The following is a 19,821-nucleotide window of genomic DNA, read 5'->3' on the forward strand; positions in this document are numbered from 1 at the left end:
AAGACTGGTACTCACTAGGAAACTGTGACATAAGCACCCGCTGCACAAAGTTACTTTCGTTTTTTCCATAACTGATACTCATTTTATCTCACTACTTCCAGTGAGTCATAAACATGGGTGTCCTCATATAATTGTATAAGCTAAGTGTGTGTATTTTAAATGGTGTTTGAACATGCACAGTGTTAGATAAATTATTTTAAATTTAACACATGATAAAACACTGGATATTTCACATTGACAGTGTTCTATTGATATGAAAGTCAAAAGAAAATTATTTAAAAATATCACAAGTAGCTATTATTACACGTTCTGTGCTGCAGGATTTTTTTGTATAGGCAGGCAGGCACCCTCCACCAGGAGTGGGACTGCTTGGGGATGCAATTCATAAGGCGAGGAATCAACAGGCAGATGTATCCATCAGAAGAACAAGTTTGGTAACACTTTTTCTGGTAGATATAGTATCGGTCTGTGGATTCCTCACTGACCCACCCGCCTCCCCATTGTCTGTCTGCTTATACCGAAACACAATCAGTGTATTTTTTTGTATGATTTATTGTTGGAATCATGTGATGCTTGGCACTAGGAAATGTCTAGGGAGAGAAATGTCCTGTTTTGTCTGTGTTTGTATACTGTGTATACTTCAGAAAAGTTTGTCGGTTCACCCGTTAGCCTCAGAGGCACAGAAAAAATGGGTGGAACGGACATCAGCAGGCCAACGAGGACTTCTTATGGCTCTGATGATATCACACGGAGACGCGTGCGGAGCTTTACTATTATAACGTCCTTGTCGAAGTTGGAGAGCTGAGGGGAAAGTTTCTGTGGAATGCTGCGCATGGGGGTAATTCATGAGGTGAGGAATCCGCAGGCAGATACTGTATCAACCAGAAAAAGAGTTACCCATGGTAAGTAACTTGTTGGCTTGAAAGATCATACAAAAAAAGAGACCTTAGGAGGGCTGGGATTACTGCAGTAACACTAGAGAGTTCAAGATAATGTAGTATTGTTGAAGGAATGTGTGAGCAAGGGATACCACTTGTTAAAAGAAAATCAGTCACTGGGAAAGGTAATAATTGACTCAATAACAAGAACAAGTAGTGACTATTCATCCCAGATTAACTTTTGGTATTACTTTGATATCTTCTATGCACAAAAGAAGAGATTAAAAATATTGCTAGCAGGCTCAGAACTCAAAAGAGTAACAGAATGGCCCATTATATTCCTTAGGGCTAAGAACCTAAAAGACACATTGAAGTCTGTAAATATTATTTATCGAGTCTTTTAGCCTTTACGAAATAAGGACTTGTCCTTTAACATATGGCATATGAGTTTCCATGTGTAACCACAAAATCCAGATAAAATCTGGGATAAGGGAACCAGAGACACGGGGTGCTGGGAGTCGGCAGCCTCCAACATAAACTATGTACCACAATGAAGCCGCTCCCAGTGGGGTGTCGCTAGTGTTAGTGCAGTTTTTAGTCTGTGAGTGCAGGCATCTCACAAAAAGTGAAGGACTGGTCTCACACACCGCCTGCTGTTATGCTTCATCATTGACCAGTCCTCGTCCTCTAAAAATTTGGTTTGATAGAGGGCGGGCATACACCTGATGACAGGGATGCACTTCTAAACTAAGTGGGGGCCCATAGGAGAAGGTAGTGAGTTAAAAGGCCATTAAAGGTGTCAGCTCAAGTTTAATAGTGCTGGCATCTATATGGTAGTTTAAAACAAGGTGATCGGTGTAATGGGGATATTATTGTCCCCCCACCGCTATCAATGGGGTAAACATATTTCTGCCTAAAGGCCCAGTTGGGTCTGCGGCATTCATCTGGACCGTGATAAACAAAAAACAAAAACAACAGGCTCCGCTCTTACCAAAGTATGGTGAGAGGATTTCCACTCAGTGGGGTGATGTAGATAACACTCCACCGTGATATGGCTAGATTTTAAGCCCTATAATGAGGACACTATTGCCCCATAGGAGGGTGAGGGCAGGAGACCCCTCAGGTCTGAGTGTGTGACAGGACGAGATCTCCGCCTCTACGCCTAGAACTGTGCACCTCCGCTACTTGTTTCCTGAGTTTCCATCACAGAAATATGCAGATTTAGGTTATAATTGAGTATAATTGATTATACTGCCCAGAAATAGCAATGGGAAACATATAAGGCTGATCTAGAAAGGTGTTTCCCATGGTGTGGCTCGAGCTCCAAGATGATACCTGAACAAAAGGAGCAATGCTGGATTACTTTATTAATATCTCTGAAAGGGATCAGTCAACTGACAGGAGTCCACATGATCAGGCCAACAGATGATCAATTGCAAAAAAGGGTGCCCTGGTATAGAGCACCTGCAGACTGTATTTTACCTTCCTGTTCTGATTTCCTTCATTTAAAGGAGAGATAAAACAGTGTCTGCACCTAAACAGATACAATGAGTACGAATGACTCAATAATACTGTTCTGCATTTGCTTCATGTGTTTATTTTGAGCAGATGTAGAGGCCATTTTCATGTATATGATTATAGACTTGTTCCACAATTCCCAATGCCAGCCCTCTCTTTCTCCACGTTCGGGTGCTCATTCTGCGTGATCCGACTCTATGTCTTACTTTTCCACAATTCCCAATGCCAGCCCTGATTATAGATTTATGTATCTTTGAACAACCGGAACTGAAACAGGTTGCAAGAACCAACAAGATACCGAAACTCAAACTTCAAAACAGTTCATACCTCAAAACAACTGGAAACTAGTGAGTAGATTTAGTCATGGCTTTAATCTACGTATAAGGGAGATTTGATAAGGCTTTGATAGACCTTCGAGTGACCATCACATGCTCTGAAATGAGGCAAAGGAATATACTGTTTAATCTAGTGATAAATACTAGTCCAGCAGCAGAGATGGCTCGGGGGATGAAGTCCACTTGTGTCCTGAGGTCCTTTTAAATAAAAATATTTTAAAAAAAGAAAAGGAGGCGGGCCACGTGGCCCTCCTCCACAGGCCAATTGTGGCCCCAGGGACCCCATCCCCCGGGGCTGGCCCTCAAGTTGGGGACCGTGGGGGGAGCCCCAATGCCCCCACAGTCCCAGCCCTCAATCCCCGCCTCCTGCGGTAGCTGGCACTGCTTTTGGGCAAGGGGAGCTGCTAACATGCAGCTTCCCTTGCCCAAAAGCAAAGCAGTGTTTGCTATGGCAGGGCGGGAGCCGTCACGGCTCACGCCCTGCCATAGCAAACTGCAATGTCCCGGGGGTGGGCACCCCGGGACATTGCAGGAGCCGGAACCTGGGGGGTGGCAGTCCCCAGGGCCATCGAGGGCTCCAGGAGGGGGGATCGCGAGGGCCCAAATCCCAACTATTTAAAGCCCCAGGGGGTGGTGGGGCCCGAGGGTCCACAACGGACCCCTGTATTTAATATACTGAATGCCCCGGGGAGGTGGTGGTACACGGGGCACCGGGGGGGAAGCCTTGAATATAAAAAAAAAGCCCCTGGGAGGTGGCGATCACCGGGGCTCCCCGTGGAGGTGACAGATATCCAGAAGGATTTAAAAGAACTAGAAGAGACTCTGGACAAAATAGATCTCTCTAAGGAACATAAAAAACTAAAAGAAGAAATGTTAAAAAATCTAGAACAAAGCAAAGAAAGAGTGAAACAATGAAAACAATTCAAGAGATTATGAGGAAGGGCAAATTTTTACAATCGCTAGAAAAGTTGAGCAGCAAAGGAGTAAGGAACAGTTGGAAACAACAAGCAGAGAAATCTCAAGTTATGAATCTCTGACAAGTACGGATGCAAGTGAAAATGAAGGGGCAAGTGCACAAGCAGCAACAAATAGTAACAAGAAAATCACTTTTTTAACAGAAATGCACATGGCCCTACAACAACAAAATTGGGAAAAAAACAAACCAATGGGTCGAGGAAGAGGACGGGGCAGGGGAACGGTAGGAAAACAAGGAGAGGCCAAAGGGGACAAGGAAGGAGGAAGATCCGGAATGCTGACCAGAGGCAAAACAAAGGAGACCAGGAAGTGAAGGAGACAGACAATAAAGAGCTGAATGTCATCAATCTGTGACAGAAATATCACGGACACTGAGCAAAACCTACTAAAGAAAGGTTTAAACTACTGCCCTAATACACACTTGGATATAGCCCAAACACGCATAGATTTGTATAAGTATATAAGAAAAATCTAATTATCAAAAATATTTGCAGAGAAAACAACACAAACTAAGGAAAGAAGAACACCAACTTTTGAAAGTGAATTATTGGTAGAGGATAAGCAACCCCTGGAAACATTAATAACTAAGGGGGACTATGAAACTGAAAGCAACTCGGAAAATCTAGATGATTTATTTCCCCCCCCCTAGGCGCTGAAAGCAGTGGAAAAATACCAAATCTTTTTTTTACCCAACCCCACCACCAGGGAATAAAATTGATGTTTTTCATGAGGCTACAATACATGATCTATACCAGCTCAATCACAGACAACTAAAAGATAATTTGTCAATACAGGAAAGGAATGCATTAAAAGATCTTCAGCAAGCTGATTCTATAGAAATAAAGCCTGCTGATAAAGGCGGTAATATTGTGATCCAAAACAAACAGGACTACATACAGGAAGCAAATCGACAACTAAGGGACGCCACATGCCATAAAATCCTAGAAAATAATCCTACAAAAAAAATTGAGAAGACACTAGACAAATATCTACAAACCTGGCTAAGCCAGAGGTTGACTGATGAAGATGGAAAGAAGAATCTGGTAGTCGAAAATCCAACAGTGGCCACTATATATTTTCTACCAAAAACACACAAGAATCAACAAAACCCGCCGGGAAGACCAATAGTTTCAGCAAATGGATCTATATTAGAGTCGATGTCAAACTATATAGATTTCTTTCTGGCACCATTGGTAAAAGACTTGAATTCCTATTTGAGAGATACAACAGACCTTTTACAAAAGCTTGAAGGAACATCATGGCATCCAGAATATGAACTAATAGCAATGGATGTTGTCTGGTTGTATACAAATATAGAACATCAGATTGGAATCAAAGCGTGTGGCTTTTATCTAGGAAAAAGTAATATCCAATATCAGCAGCATAACAACATGCTAATTGACATGATCTCTCTATGTCTACATAATAACATCTTCACATTTAATAAGGAGTTCTTTAGACAAATCAAAGGAACAGCCATGGGCTTTTCATTTTCTCCAAACTTTGCTAATCTGGTTATGGGTTGGTTCGAACAAAAAAAGAAAAATCGCCTGGAAATCTGAAAATTATGTATTTGTTGACAAAATTATTTTATGGCTCAGGTTTATCAATGACCTTTTTATCATTTGGGATGGTTCAGAAGAAGATTTCGCTGACTATTTTTAGACACTCAATAACAACGAGGCCAATCTAAAATTCACATATGAAATTAGTTCCACTAAAATAACATTTCTTGACACTGAAATCTATGTTGATGGGAATGCTTTACAAACTAACAAACCACGCAGTTCAAAGAGAGAGTCCAAGGGAATGAGTTTAAAGACCACTAAGGATTATATCCCCAAACAACTAGTATTTATCAAACAACGAAAATCCTAGGGTCTGTAGAGTTACCAGAAGTGTCAGTAAATGAAAAAGGAAAAAAGTATTTCTAGAACCAGATAGAAAGCACACGCCACCTCCAAGTTATAAACTTTAACTTGTGAGATGAAAAACAACCTAGTTGGAAAGGGTTGGCAAACGCAGTGTGTCTAAGGGCAAATCCCTTTTAGGACGTAATCCCTCACTCACCAATGGTGACATGCTTCATCATAGGGACTCTCCTCCCAAAGGAAAATCCTAGTTCCTTTGAGGACTACAACCCCCTCACTGAGAGGGAGGAGCTCAGGGATGTTTTGTTTTAGAGGATCAACTAAATCCACATATGATGAGCTAGAATGTATAAGTGAGGGTGCAGCGCAAGAAATAGGAATGAAAAAATGAGATGTGAAATCAAGTGTGATTAAAAGTGGCTAGGAGACATCAAAACTATACTTTAATCAGGAGATGTCCACTGTCAGGATTAAAAAAGCAGTGAGTACACCTACGGTATGGATTTAAACCGCTATAGTGTACATAAAGATGGTCAACATGTTTCAGCCCAAGAAGACCCAAACTGAGTCAGGCTTTCATCAGGACCTTTCAAACAAGCTACTGCCAAAACGTAGTGAAACACAAAAAAGGATATGTGGCCAAAGCACTGTCATTGGCCTCTCATAGCATCTGCTGATACCCGCCAATGCTGGGTACAGGACCTCACCTCTACCAGAGAGCCCCGCTCCGGCAGCAGGCTCTCTGAGGCCAGCAGTACCGACGCATAGAGCGGTGCTGCCTTCCTGAGCGGTTGCCAGGTAGAGGTGAGGTCCTGTACCCAGCATTGGCGGGTATCAGCAGATGCTATGAGAGGCCAATGACAGTGCTTTGGCCACATATCCTTTTTTGTGTTTCACTACGTTTTGGCAGTAGCTTGTTTGAAAGGTCCTGATGAAAGCCTGACTCAGTTTGGGTCTTCTTGGGCTGAAACATGTTGACCATCTTTATGTACACTATAGCGGTTTAAATCCATACCGTAGGTGTACTCACTGCTTTTTTAATCCTGACAGTGGACATCTCCTGATTAAAGTATAGTTTTGATGTCTCCTAGCCAGTTTTAATCACACTTGATTTCACATCTCATTTTTTCATTCCTATTTCTTGTGCTGCACCCTCACTTATACATTCTAGCTCATCATATGTGGATTTAGTTGATCCTCTAAAACAAAACATCCCTGAGCTCCTCCCTCTCAGTGAGGGGGTTGTAGCCCTCAAAGGAACTAGGATTTTCCTTTGGGAGGAGAGTCCCTATGATGAAGCATGTCACCATTGGTGAGTGAGGGATTACGTCCTAAAAGGGATTTGCCCTTAGACACACTGCGTTTGCCAACCCTTTCCAACTAGGTTGTTTTTCATCTCACAAGTTAAAGTTTATAACTTGGAGGTGGCGTGTGCTTTCTATCTGGTTCTAGAAATACTTTTTTCCTTTTTCATTTACTGACACTTCTGGTAACTCTACAGACCCTAGGATTTTCGTTGTTTGATAAATGCTTTACAAACAACATTATATCGGAAGGCTACAGCCACCAATGCAATTCCCCACGCAAATAGCTTTCATCCTACTAATCGAAAATGGAACATACCATATGGTGAATTTTTAAGGCTAGGGAGAAATTGTTCATCCGATGCAGAATTTGAAAAACACAGTAGAGATGCACAGGCAAGATTTAAAAAGAGAAACTATCCTACAAGTCATCGATAAAAGCCTACAGAGAGCTAAAACAATAAATCGTACTGAAATCTTAAAAAGCTCCAAACAACTTGATTTAAGAGATACACCAAAAATTAGGTTAATAACAACTTACACAATGGAAGCAAGTCTACTTATGAGAATCATCAAAAACACATTGGAGCATTTTACAACTAGACCCCACTGTATCATGATTGATAGGGAACCACCCAAATGTAACATACAGAAGAGCTCCAAATCTTGGTGATAAACTAACACACAGCCATTTCAAAGCCAAACAAACTAAATCGTGGACTCAAATAGAAGGCTTTTGGCCATGTAAAAACTGTAAAGCCTGTAAAATCACAGAACAGATAAAAGAAGTGGAAATAAAGAAAGGAGTAAAATGGAAAATCAAGCAACACATCACTTGCAAAAGCAAATATGTAATTTACATTGTGGAGTGCCCGTGTAATTTAAAATACATCGATAGTACAACGTGTGAGATCAAAAAATTTCGTAGAACACAGAGCTATTGTGAACAATGATCGATCCAATGCAATAGCCAAACACATGGAGAAAATGCATGGCAGCAAATGGGAAGCTCTAAAATTCTATGCTATCGAACAAGTCCCAAATCCTGAGAGAAGTGGAAACCGAGAAAGACTACTGACGCAAAAAGAATCCAAGCATATTGTATCGTTAAGGACTCGAACACCTTTGGGATTGAATCAGGATGAGAACTTGTGAAAGATTGGGACTGTGTCTAATGAATTGAAAAGCACACTAGAGAGCTAAAGGAATGTGAAACACACACACACACACACCAAAGAACAGGAAAATAATAATGGAGTACCATAATCATAAACAAAATGATAAAAGGATAAAAGGACACTAGGAAGAATCGTCCCGGAAATGAAATTCATAAATGCATTATGAGGAGATCCTGTATATAAAAAAAAAAGAGACTCAGTTGTATATAAAATCATGTTGTAACTCACTAGAGAGTATGAACTATCAGTATGTGACCCTCATGATTTGATTCATAAATGAGAAAATACTTATACTAAGGTGGACAACGAGGAGGCGGGTGGGCCAGTGAGGAATCCACAGGCAGATACTGTATCCACCAGAAAAAGCGTTACCAAAGGTAAGTAACTTGTTCTTCTGATGGATACATCTGCCAGTGGATTCCTCACCTTGTGAATAGATTCCCACAGCAGTCCAACTCCCGGAGGAGGCTGTCCACTTTCCTATACCAAAAAGTTCTGCAAGACAGAGCGCGCAAAATGGCCCTCCCTCCTCATCTCAGAGTCTAAGCAATAATGCTTTGCGAAAGTATGGAGGGAGGCCTAAGTCGCGGCCTTACAAATGTCTGCAACTGGAACACCCCTGGCCAAAGCAGAGGTGGAAGACTTAGCTCTAGTTGAATGAGCTCTAATACCCTCAGGAGGAACCCTACCAGTGAGGGCGTAGCAGATCTTGATGGTTAGGATGATCCATCTGGATAGAGTGCGCTTGTGCACAGCTTTGCCTTTAGAGTGTCCAACATAGCCCACAAAGACCTGATCATTCAAACAAAAGTCTTTTGTTCTGTCCAAATAAAAGCTCACAGCTCTTTTAAGGTCCAATCGGTGAAGTCTCTCCTTCTCCTGGGGAAGGGTGAGGGGGAGGATAAAACACAGGGAGAGTAATGGACTGCGCCAGATGAAAGGGAGTAACTACCTTAGGTATGAAAGCAGCCCTGGTCCTGAGGACCATCCTTTCAGCATGCAAGGATAAAAACTGGGGTTTTGAACTAGAGCTTGAAGCTCACTCACCCACCTTGCCGAGGTTATGGCTACAAGAAAGACCGTTTTAAAGGACAATAGCCTCAAAGGACAGCTGTGAAGGGGTTCAAAATGGGACCCCATCAAAAAGTTAAAACAAGATTAAGGTCTCACTGTGGCATTACAAAGGGAGTAGGTGGAAACCTGTTAGTAAGATCTTTGAGAAATCTTAAAACAATAGGAGATTTAAACAATGACGGCTGATCCGGGGGACACAGAAAAGCCGACAAGGCTGACAAATAGCCCTTAACTGTGGCCACAGCATAACCTTGCTGAGCCAATGAAAGAGCAAACTGAAGTACATTAGCAAGATGGGCTTTTAAAGGATCAATGGATCTCTCTCCACACCATTTTACAAACTTAGACCACCTGTAGGAGTAGATAGACTTGGTGGAGTGTCACCTGACCGATAAAATATCATCCACCACATCAGGCGGGAGAGAGAAAGAACTCAGGTTGCCCCGTTCAATCTCCAGGCATGATGGTGTAAGCTCAGGAGGTGGGGGTGTAGAACCTGCCCCTCCGACTGCGAGAGGAGGTCTGCCCTGAGAGGGAGACGGAGCGGAGGGTGCGATGAAAGGTGAAGTAGATCTGTGTACCACACCCTTCTTGGTAAATCCGGGGCGATCAATATAACTTGGGCCCGGTCTTGGCGAATCTTCCTCAGAACCCGAGAAATCAAGGGTATGGGAGGAAACGCGTAAAGGAGATGTGAGCCCCAACTCAACTGAAACGCATCCCCCAACGCCCCCTGCATCGGAATCTGGAGACTGCAGAATGACGGGCAATGCGCGTTCGAGAGTGGCAAACAGGTCCACCGAGGAGTCCCCAACGTCCGGAAGACATGCTGAACTACCTCTGGATGAAGCCTTCACTCGTGGTTGGCAGAAAACTGGCGACTGAGACTGTCCGCACGTACGTTCAGCACCCCGGCCAGATGATTCACCATCAAGCAAATCCGATGGCCCCGAGCCCAGGACCAGAGTCGCAACGCCTCTCTGCAGAGACGGTACGATCCTACTCCTCCCTGCTTGTTGACATACCACATTGCAGTAGTGTTGTCCGTCAGGACTTGTACCGACTGACCGCGAAGGGAAGGGAGGAAGGCCTTGAGCGCCAAACGTATCGCCCACAATTCTAGGAAATTGATATGAGACCATATTTCCTCTGGAGACCAAAGACCCTTGATCTCCAGATCCCCCAGACGAGCACCCCACCCCAGGGTGGAGGCATCAGTTATCACTGTGGCCACCGTAGGAGGAAGGGCTTTCCTTGAGACAGGTTGCCCTCCACGCTCCACCAAGACCAATCCGCTGCAGCTTCTCTGGAGATCCTGACTGACTCCCTGAGATCTCCGTTGTGCTGATACCACTGCCTGCGGAGACACCACTGGAGTGCCCTCATGTGCCAGCGTGCATGGTTGACCAACAGAATGCAGGAGGCGAACAGACTAAGCAGGCAAAGGACCTTCAGAACTGGAACAACCGCTCCATTGTGGAATAAAGGGATCATCTCCTGAATGTCGAGAATTCTTTGTGGAGGAGGAAATGCTCGACACACAGTAGTGTCCAGTACCGCCACTATGAACAGGTTGCGCTGAGAGGGCACCAGGTGAGATTTGGGCACATTGATCGAAAAACCCAAGTTGAACAACAGCTGAGATGTTACCTGCAGATGAAGCTGCACCATCCCTGGGGACTCTGCTTTCAGAAGCCAGTCGTCCAGGTAGGGGAAAACCGGAATCCCCGACCTCCTGAGATGGGCAGCCACCACCGCCATCACCTTGGTGAAGACTCGAGGTGCAGTAGTAAGACCAAACGGGAGAACCGCAAACTGGTAGTGTTGCGACCCGACCGTAAAACGGAGATACTTCCTGTGCGACTTCAGGATTGGAATGTGGAAATACGCATCCTGCAAGTTGATCGACACCATCCAGTCTTCTTGCTGCAACGCTTGAAGAACCTGAGCAAGGGTTAGCATCTTGAATTTCTCCTGTTTCAGGTAAAAATTCAAGACTCTGAGGTCCAGGATCGGACGCAATCTGCCGTCCTTTTTGGGAATCAGGAAATACCGGGAGTAGCATCCCTGACCCCTTTCCTGCTCTGGAACCACCTCTATCGCACCTTTTTGAAGCAATGCAAGAACCTCCTTCTGCAGAAGAAGCAGATGGTCCTCTGAGCAAAAACCTTGGCAAGGAGGATAAGGGGGAGCAAATTCCCGAAAGGGAAGGGCGTACCCATTCTCCACAAGGTTTAAAACCCAAAGGTCCGTTGTGACGGATTTCCAACCTCGCAGAAAGTGGGACACACGACCCCCAACAGGCCTCACATGATCCAGCATGGGGGATCTAGGGCTGCTTCCCTGAAGCCTCATTGGGAGCAGAGGAGGCTGAAGAGGAGGAGGGATTGCGACCAGAACCACGCCGACCCCTTTGTCTTCCTCTATAGGATCTGTAGAGAGGATTTTGCTGCTGCTGTTGCGGAGGTTGCGGAGGTTGACGGAAGGATCGAAAGGATGACCTCCCAAATCCTCTATACTTCCTGAAGCCAAACCCTTTTGACTGCGTCTGCAAACCTAAAGATTTCGCAGTAGCTCTGCTATCCTTAAATCTTTGCAGGGTGGAATCCGCTTTTTCCCCAAAAAGCTTTTCCCCATCAAAGGGTAAGTCAACCAAAATGGCCTGAACATCAGCAGAGAAGCCGGAAGAACGAAACCAATCCTGCCTTCTAGTGGCTATAATGATCCCATAATTCTGGCCACGGAATCCGCCGTATCTAGGCCCGACTGAATAACTTGCCTAGCGGCAGCTTGAGTTTCTGCTACAACCTCCATAAAAGAGCCTTTCTCCTCATCAGGCAGTTTAGGAGCCAACTGCTTCACAGAGTCCATCAAAGCATGAACGTAGCATCCCAATAAGCATTCGTTGATTTAAGCGCCATACTTCCAGAAGAGAAGACCTTTTTAGCTGACTGCTCAATCTTCTTTGAGTCCCTGTCAGCTGGAGCCGGTGGAAAAGCACCTGAAGATTGTTTTGAACAGGATGCCTGCACTACAAGACTCTGTGGAGAAGGGTGCGAGGAAAGGAAGCTCGGATCCCCCGGAGCCACTCTATATCTCCTCGCCACAGTTCCGGAAACCGCAGGTGAAGAAAGTGGCTTGCGCCAAACGTCCATAACAGGCTCTAAGATAGCCTCATTAAAGGGCAACAAAGGCTCAACAATGGAAGAAGGTGAATGAAGGACTTCAGTCAAAAGGTTTGGCTTGTATTTCGCAGAAGGCAACTGTAAGTCCAACAACTCCGCAGCTTCCTGATGACCAAATAGTAAGGAGCCAACTCCTGAGGAGGAGAAGACCTGTAAGAAGAATGCTCCCATTCAGGAGTAGTGTCCAATCCACTTGCCTCCTGAATGACCTCAAATTCGTCAGTAGAGTCACCCACTTCACCTTCCTCCACTTCCTCTGCCCGATATTGCTCGAATTTTCGCGAATTTTCAAAACTGGTGGGGCGCTACGGTCAGCTTCTATCCTGAAAGTTTGAGGGTGATTCGTCAGGTGGGGGCCGAGAAAAAAGGGGGGGTCCCAAAAGGCGTTTTCTCCATGTTATTTCCCATAGGAAATTTTGGAACAGGCTACAGCCCGAACTGCTGAACGGAATTACGCCAAATTTTGCAAAAAGGTAGCCCTTGGCTCAGAAAGAGACCTTTTTTTAAATGGTGTAAATCTGTTCAGTAGTTCCTGAGAAAATAGAAATATAGAGGTCAAAAAATAAATTTCCCATAGGAAAGTTTAGACACAGTTATAGCAAAAACTGCTGAACGGAATTACACCAAATTTGGCAAAAGGGTACTGCTTGGCTCAGAAAGCGTCCTTTGTAAAAATGATGTAAATCCGTTCAGTAGTGTTGAGAAATTAAGAAATAAAGATACTGATATCTAGAGGCACGGAGGATCCACAAACCCTTCCGATCACGAGCTTAATGCTAATTGGCTGTCAACACTCCAAACCAGGAAGTGTTGGCAGCCATCTTGTGCCTCGGTAGAACCGAGGCACAAGAAAACAGAAAAAGAAACCCAAAAAACAAGAAAAGGGGGAAGGGTATTAACACCCTGACTACCTAGGCCTAAAAAGCACTTTCCCGGGGACCGCCACCCCCCGGGCAAATTTTTAAATGTGTGGGGGGGGGCTACCTCCCGGGGCTTTTAAAAAATAAATAAAATAAACCTGTGGGGGGGGGGGGGGGCTCGAGCCTCTCCACACGCCCCGGGGACCGCCACCTCCCCGGGGCACTAATTATTCAAAATAGGTGGTCCGTTACGGATCCCCAAGCCCCGGGGACCACCACCCCCCCCCCGGGGCTTTGCATTAAGTGGGAGGGAGGCAGCGCGGTCCCCCTCCTGGAGCCAATGATGGCCCAGGGGACCGCCACCCCCCAGGGCCGGCTCCTGCAGTGTTTCCGGGGTGCCCACCCCGGGACACTGCAGTTTGCAATGACAGGGCGGGAGCCTCGCGGCTCCCGTCCTGCCATTGCAAACTGCTTTGCTTCATTAAAGCGAGAACAGGGAAACCTGCTCTCGCTTCAATGAAGCAAAGCAGATTGCTTTTCCACATGGGGAGCTGCATGTTAGCAGCTCCCTATGTGGAAAAGCAATGCCGGCTCCCGCAGGACGCTGAGAGCCGGCAAGTACTGTTGGGGCATTGAAGCTCTCTCGCCCCACGGTCCCCAAAGGAGACGGCCAGCCGCAGGGGATGGGGTCCCTGGGGCTAGGAGTGGCGCCACGCAGCCCCCCTCCCCGGGCCCTTTCCGTAATATTTATATATTTTTTTTCAAATTGGGGTCAGGCCCTGGGGGATGGGGTCCCCAGGGCCCATAAAAATAGAAAAGGAAGGGGGGCCACACAGCCTCCCTTCTTTAAAAAAAAAAAAAAAGACCGGCATCGCGCCAGAGGCCCCGCCCCCTCCATGTAGCACTCTGCAAACGCGCCCCCTGGCACGCTGTAAGATGGGGGAAGTAATTCCCCTTGAATACTGGGGGTCCCTGTGGGCCAACTAGCCCACCAGGAACCTCCAGTATGCGCCAAGGAGCTGCGTTGCAGGGAGGTGTTCAAAGGCCACGCCCCTTTTTGCACCTCTCTGCAACGCAGCTCTGTGGCGCTTACTGGAGGTACCTGGTGGGCTAGTTGGACCCCAGGGACCCTCAGGATTCAAGGGGACTTAATCCCCCAACTTAAAACGCGCCACGGGGTGTGTTTGCACAGTGGTGAAGGGAGGAGGCGGTGCCTGAGGTGACATGTGTGCAAACACACCCACTGGCGCATTTGAAGTTGGGGAATTAATTCCTCTTCAATCCTGAGGGTCCTTAGGGGCCAACTGGCCCACCAGGTACCACGAGTAAGTGCCACAGAGCTGCGTTGCAGAGAGGTGTAAAAAGGGGCGTGGCCTCTGAACACCTCTCTGCAATGCAGCTCCCTGGGGCATACTGGAGGTACCTGGTGGGCTAGTTGGCCCCCATGTACCCTCAGGAATGAAGAGGAATTAATTCCCCAACTTAAAACGCGCCACAGGGCGTGTTTGCACACGTCACCTCAGGCCCCGCCCCCTTCCTTCACCACTGTGCAAAAGTGCCCCCTGGTGAGTTGTAAGCTGGGGAATTAATTCCCCTTGAATACTGAGGGTCCCTGGGGGCCAACTAGCCCACGAGATACCTCCAGTAAGCGCCAGGGAGCTGTGTTGCAGAGAGGTGTTCAGAGGCCACACCCCTTTTTACACCTCTCTGCAACACAGCTCTGTGGAGCTTTCTGGAGGTACCTGGTGAGCTAGTTGGATCCCAGGGACCATCAGGATTCAAGGGGACTTTATCCCCCAACTCAAAACGTGCCACGGGGTGCGTTTTTGCTCAGTGGTGAAGAGAGGGGGCGGGGCCTGAGGTGACATGTGTGCAAACACGCCCTGTGGCGCTTTTTAAGTTGGGGAATTAATTTCTCTTCAATGCTGAGGGTCCCTGGGGGCCAACTAACCCAACAGGCACGTCCAGTAAGTGCCACAGAGTTGCATTGCAGAGAGGTGTAAAATGGGGCATGGCCTTGGACCACCTCTCTGCAACGCAGCTTTGTGGTGCTTACTGGAGGTACATGGGGGGCTAGTTAGACCAAGGGACTCTCAGGATTCAAGGGGACTTAATCCCCCAACTTAAAACGTGCCACAGGGTGCCTCTGCACAGTGGTAAAGGGAGGGGGCGGGGCCAAAGGTGACGTGTGCAAACACGCCCTGTGGCGCGTTTTAAGTTGGGGAATTAGGTCCCCTTCAATCCTGAGGGCCCCTGCGTGCCAACTAGGCCACCAGGTACCTCCAGTAAGCGCCACAGGCCTGCGTTGCAGAGAGGTGGTCCAGGCCATGCCCCTTTTTACACCTCTGTGCAACGCAGCTCTGTGGCGCTTACTGGAGGTACTTAGTGGGATAGTTGGACCCCAGGGACCCTCAGGATTCAAGGGGACTTAATCTCCCAACTTAAAACGGCCACAGGGCGTGTTTGCACACGTCACCTCAGGCCCCCCCTTCCTTCACCACTGTGCAAACGCGCCCGTGGCGCGTTTTAAGAGGGAGTTTTAATCCCCCTGCCCTATTATGTACTAGGGACTTAAAGAGGAGGTCATGCTAATTACAGGGGTACCCCAACGCATAGAGTTCCCTAGTGTATGTAGGTGTTTTCACTGTATTCTAAGTGTCTTATAGCATAGCACTGGCTCTAGGCCTGGTTAGTCACAGTCCATTACCACCAGTATCCGTCTGAAAAAGTTGTGGGCACAGGATGATTTTGCAACAAGGCCTCTTTCGGCTCCTCTGTTGGTTCTTTCGCCACATGTCTTGCTTCTTCCTGCATTTTTATTCGTCTTTGTGGACTTCTGTTGTTTCTTTCTACATTTAATTTGCTTCTTTCTGTGCGTTTTTTTCTACTTTCTTCACATGTCATACTTCTGTAGGCATTGTTAGAAACTAGCATTTAAAAAAACTTAGGGGGCGTGGCTTGCAGCCGATCGTAATGTTCGCGGCTTAGAATAGCTCCGGAGAAGGCGCGAGTTCCCCCATTAATCCGGCACACAATCTGCCCACAAATCCTAGCTCGAAGGCATACACAGGAATCGGAGCACACAAGGCACCCTCCGATCCGGATTCCAGCCGCAAACAACGTTCCCGCGACTTCTGGGCCGAGGTGGCGGTGGCGGCCTAGACGGGCGACTGAAGCCGGGGTCTTGCTTGATGTGGAGGCCCGATCGGGGCGTGAGCAGCGCGGCAGTGCCGGGTCCGTCGACTTCGCCTGGAGGACGCCTGCCAGGATCCGAACACGCGAGGCACCCTCCGATCCTGATGCTGATCCCACACTGCACTCCCCAAGACTCAGCGGTTGTGAGGGCAACGGCGGCCCGGACGTGCAGCTGAAGCCGGGGCCTCAATTGGTGAGGAGGCCCGACCAAATTGGGTGGCACTCGGCGGCAATGAGGCGGTAAGGCCGGGAGTGTAAGATACCGCGCAGAGCCGGAGATCGCTCCGACCGAGCAACCCCAGCAGGCGGTGGTGGAAGGCCACAATAGCTGGACGGCATTGGGGGGCCCCGTGAAGGTCTAAAGTCTTGAAGAGCCACGGGTGACTAAATAAGCGGGGCGGCAGCTGTAGGGCACCATAACTTTCTTGCAAAAGCGGGGGCAGCGATACCCTTTTCCTGTGGGCCCAATCAAAGGCGCCTGCAGCTGCGGTGCTCTCCGACACTCACACGCTGTGTAACAAGGGGACGATAGCGCCGTAGACATTGGCCCGAGGGCTCTCAGAAGATATCGAGGAAGGATATTGGCAATAGCAGTATCTGTGTCTCCCCACAATTGACCTGCTTACACACGGCGCAACTGGCCTCCTTTTCTAAATACCCACCACGAACATACGGCACGGTGGGAAAGCCGACAGGCCGCACGTGGCAAAAAGACACGCGGCAGGCGGCGGTGAGTACCGGCTAGTGCCCCGACCATCAGCCACAGATGGGGGGCAGAGGTCAGCGCACGACCCCCTAGGTCAAGCTCGACAAATATGCCTACTCTAAAGACGTCCCAGCTCTACCAGAACAACAGGCCCCATCTGACAAAACCACGCCACCGGAGGGACCGGCCAAGATCACGCTGGAGGATATCATGTCCGCCCTTAACAAGGTCCAAACAACGGTGGGGTCAATTTCCTCTGATGTTTCTTTCCTGAGGGCAGACTTTCAAAAAATGGCCATCAGGGTCACGGAGGTTGAGAAGGTGACGACGTCCCTCACTAAAGACTCTACCACCCTGCTAAAGAATGTCAGTCAACTGGAAGCCGAGAACAAGCTCATGGCGGCCAAGCTAGACGATCAGGAGGGGCGCTCCCGGCGCAATAACGTAAGAATTACTGGTGTTCTGGAGAGCGAAGGTGGCCCAGTGATGGATCTCTATATTGAAGACCTCATAAAATCTAGGCTTCAACCGAGGGGGCTCTCGTCCTTTTTCTCAGTGGAGAGAGCACAAAGGGTACCCGGAGGCAGGCCTAAGCCCGGGCCCCCCCTCCACCCCCCCCCCAACAGGCCCATCCTGGCCCACATCTTTAATTTCTGAGATAGAGACGCTATACTGCAAACGGCACGGGTGGCCCCTCCACTACGTATACAGAATTCTGTGGTCTCATTCTTTCCGGATTACACGGCAGCAGTTACAAAGAGACGACAAAGCTTCCTCGAGGTAAAAAAGGAACTCGGAAGCAGAGAGCTACCCTACTCCATGCTGTTTCCAGCTAAACTATGTGTGGTGGCAGACGGGAAAACTTGTTTTTTTGACACACCGGAGGAGGCCAAGGAGTGGCTCAAGGGCTGGAGACGCGTGGGAGGTTCACGCCGGACAGAGATTGCGACAGCGGCACGGAGAAGAAGACGACGCTCGGGACCACAGACGCGAAGGCGAGGAAGGGGCTTCCTCACAGATAGAGGTGGGAGTGTGAAACTTCGGCGGCATCACATGGTTGGGTCTGGCCCCGACACAAAGGCATGCGTGCAGCAGATGGGGGCGGTTTACTCGGGGGGGAGTCGGATGACCCAGCCGGCCAAGTCGTCCAGAACACCAACCTGAAGCAGCACAACATGACTATAGAACTGCTCTGACAAGACAACATGTGTAGTTTAAGGTTTGTCTTCGAGTAGGGGAAAGACCGAGGCGCCTCCCGGACTTCCTCCCCTCACGCGCAAGTACTGTTTATTGGGAATTAAGCACTCTGCGCTGTTGGGGTGGCGGGTAGTTTGGGATCCGTCTAGCAGGGGAGCAAGGAGGGGGTTGTTTTTTGTTCATGGTTGTCCTTTTTTCTATACACACACGAGCACAAGTACAACAGATAGAGTTAATCACACGACCGTTGCTCCACACGCTTGGTATTCCACTGGTTGAAGCCCACTGTCGTGCAGTGATCACACAATTCCATAGACTATGACATCTGAGACCACAAGCTTACGATTAGATAATGCACATGCGCAGGGCTCGCCCTTGACCATGATATCCTGGAATGTGAATGGGCTCGGAAATAAGATAAAACGGGGTCTAGTAGTACAGTATCTTAAGGGACATGGCCCGTCAGTCTGCCTTATACAAGAAACCCACTTGGTGGGCACAGCTGTTAAAGCTCTGGAGAGATGGGGGTTTAATAGAACACTATCAACTATACCTTTACACCTATATTGACATTACACACCAGCACACATCCTATTCACTTATGCTGCGGGGGGGCATGAGCCCCCTCGCCTATATTATGATAAAGCCCCAGGGGTGGCAGTCCCCCCCACACTTGTTTTGATCATGCCCCCGGGACTTGGCCCCGCCTAGGGGCTAATTAACAAAGAAGCGCGGGAGACCGCGCTTAGTTTTTTCCCCCCCATCGGCAGGATCCGCACACCCAGTGCGGATTATGCCGATTTTTAAAAACAAAAACAAAACATTTTTTGGGCCTTGGGGTCCTTGTGGGACCCGCTGAGCAGGCCTAGGGGGTCAGGGTGTTTCTACCCTGCCCCCTTTTTGCGTTCTGCGCGTCTTTTCTTCTGTCTTCTTTTGCCTCGGTTCTACCGAGGCACAAGATGGCTGCCAACACTTCCTGGTTAGGAGTGTTGACAGCCAATTAGCATACAGCTCGTGCTCGGCAGGGTGCGCGGATCCACCGCGCCCATAGATATATCTATGATTTTACTTTTGATTTTCTCAGGAACTACTGAACAGATTTACACCATTTAACCAAAAGGCACAACTCTGAACCAAGGGCTTCCTTTTTGCCAAATTTGGTGTAATTCCGTTCAGCAGTTCGGGCTGTAGCTGCGATTAACGGTTCCTATGGAAAATTGCATGGGGAAAACACGTTTTGGGACCCCCTTTGACGAATCACCCCGAGACTTTCAGGATAGGAGCGGACCGGAGCGCCCCACCAGTATTGACAATTTCGCGAAGATTCGTCAACCGGCGCCAATGTTATTCCAAATAGAATGTTGCGGATTTCCTATGGATAATAGGTCCTAACTATAACTACCTACTGGCGACCGCCAGTAGGATATGGATGGATGGAGATATATATATATATATCAAAAGGTCCTGTATGTGACCGCAACACAGCAAGTATGGCACTCCAAACGTGGCTCCTTATAACTTGCTAAAGATGAACGCTCGTCAGCG

The 19,821-nt window shown here is 47.8% G+C and overlaps 1 protein-coding gene across 2 annotated transcripts in view; it reads right to left on the reverse strand.

Annotated features, from left to right (window-relative positions):
- PSME4 (proteasome activator subunit 4) overlaps positions 1-19,821 on the reverse strand; it is a 1,714,764-nt gene that overhangs the window by 1,287,414 nt on the left and 407,529 nt on the right. The gene's annotated exons all lie outside the window — the stretch shown is intronic.

This window comes from Triturus cristatus, chromosome 6 (assembly GCF_964204655.1).
Source record: "Triturus cristatus chromosome 6, aTriCri1.1, whole genome shotgun sequence".
Classification (NCBI taxonomy): Eukaryota; Metazoa; Chordata; class Amphibia; order Caudata; family Salamandridae; genus Triturus; species Triturus cristatus.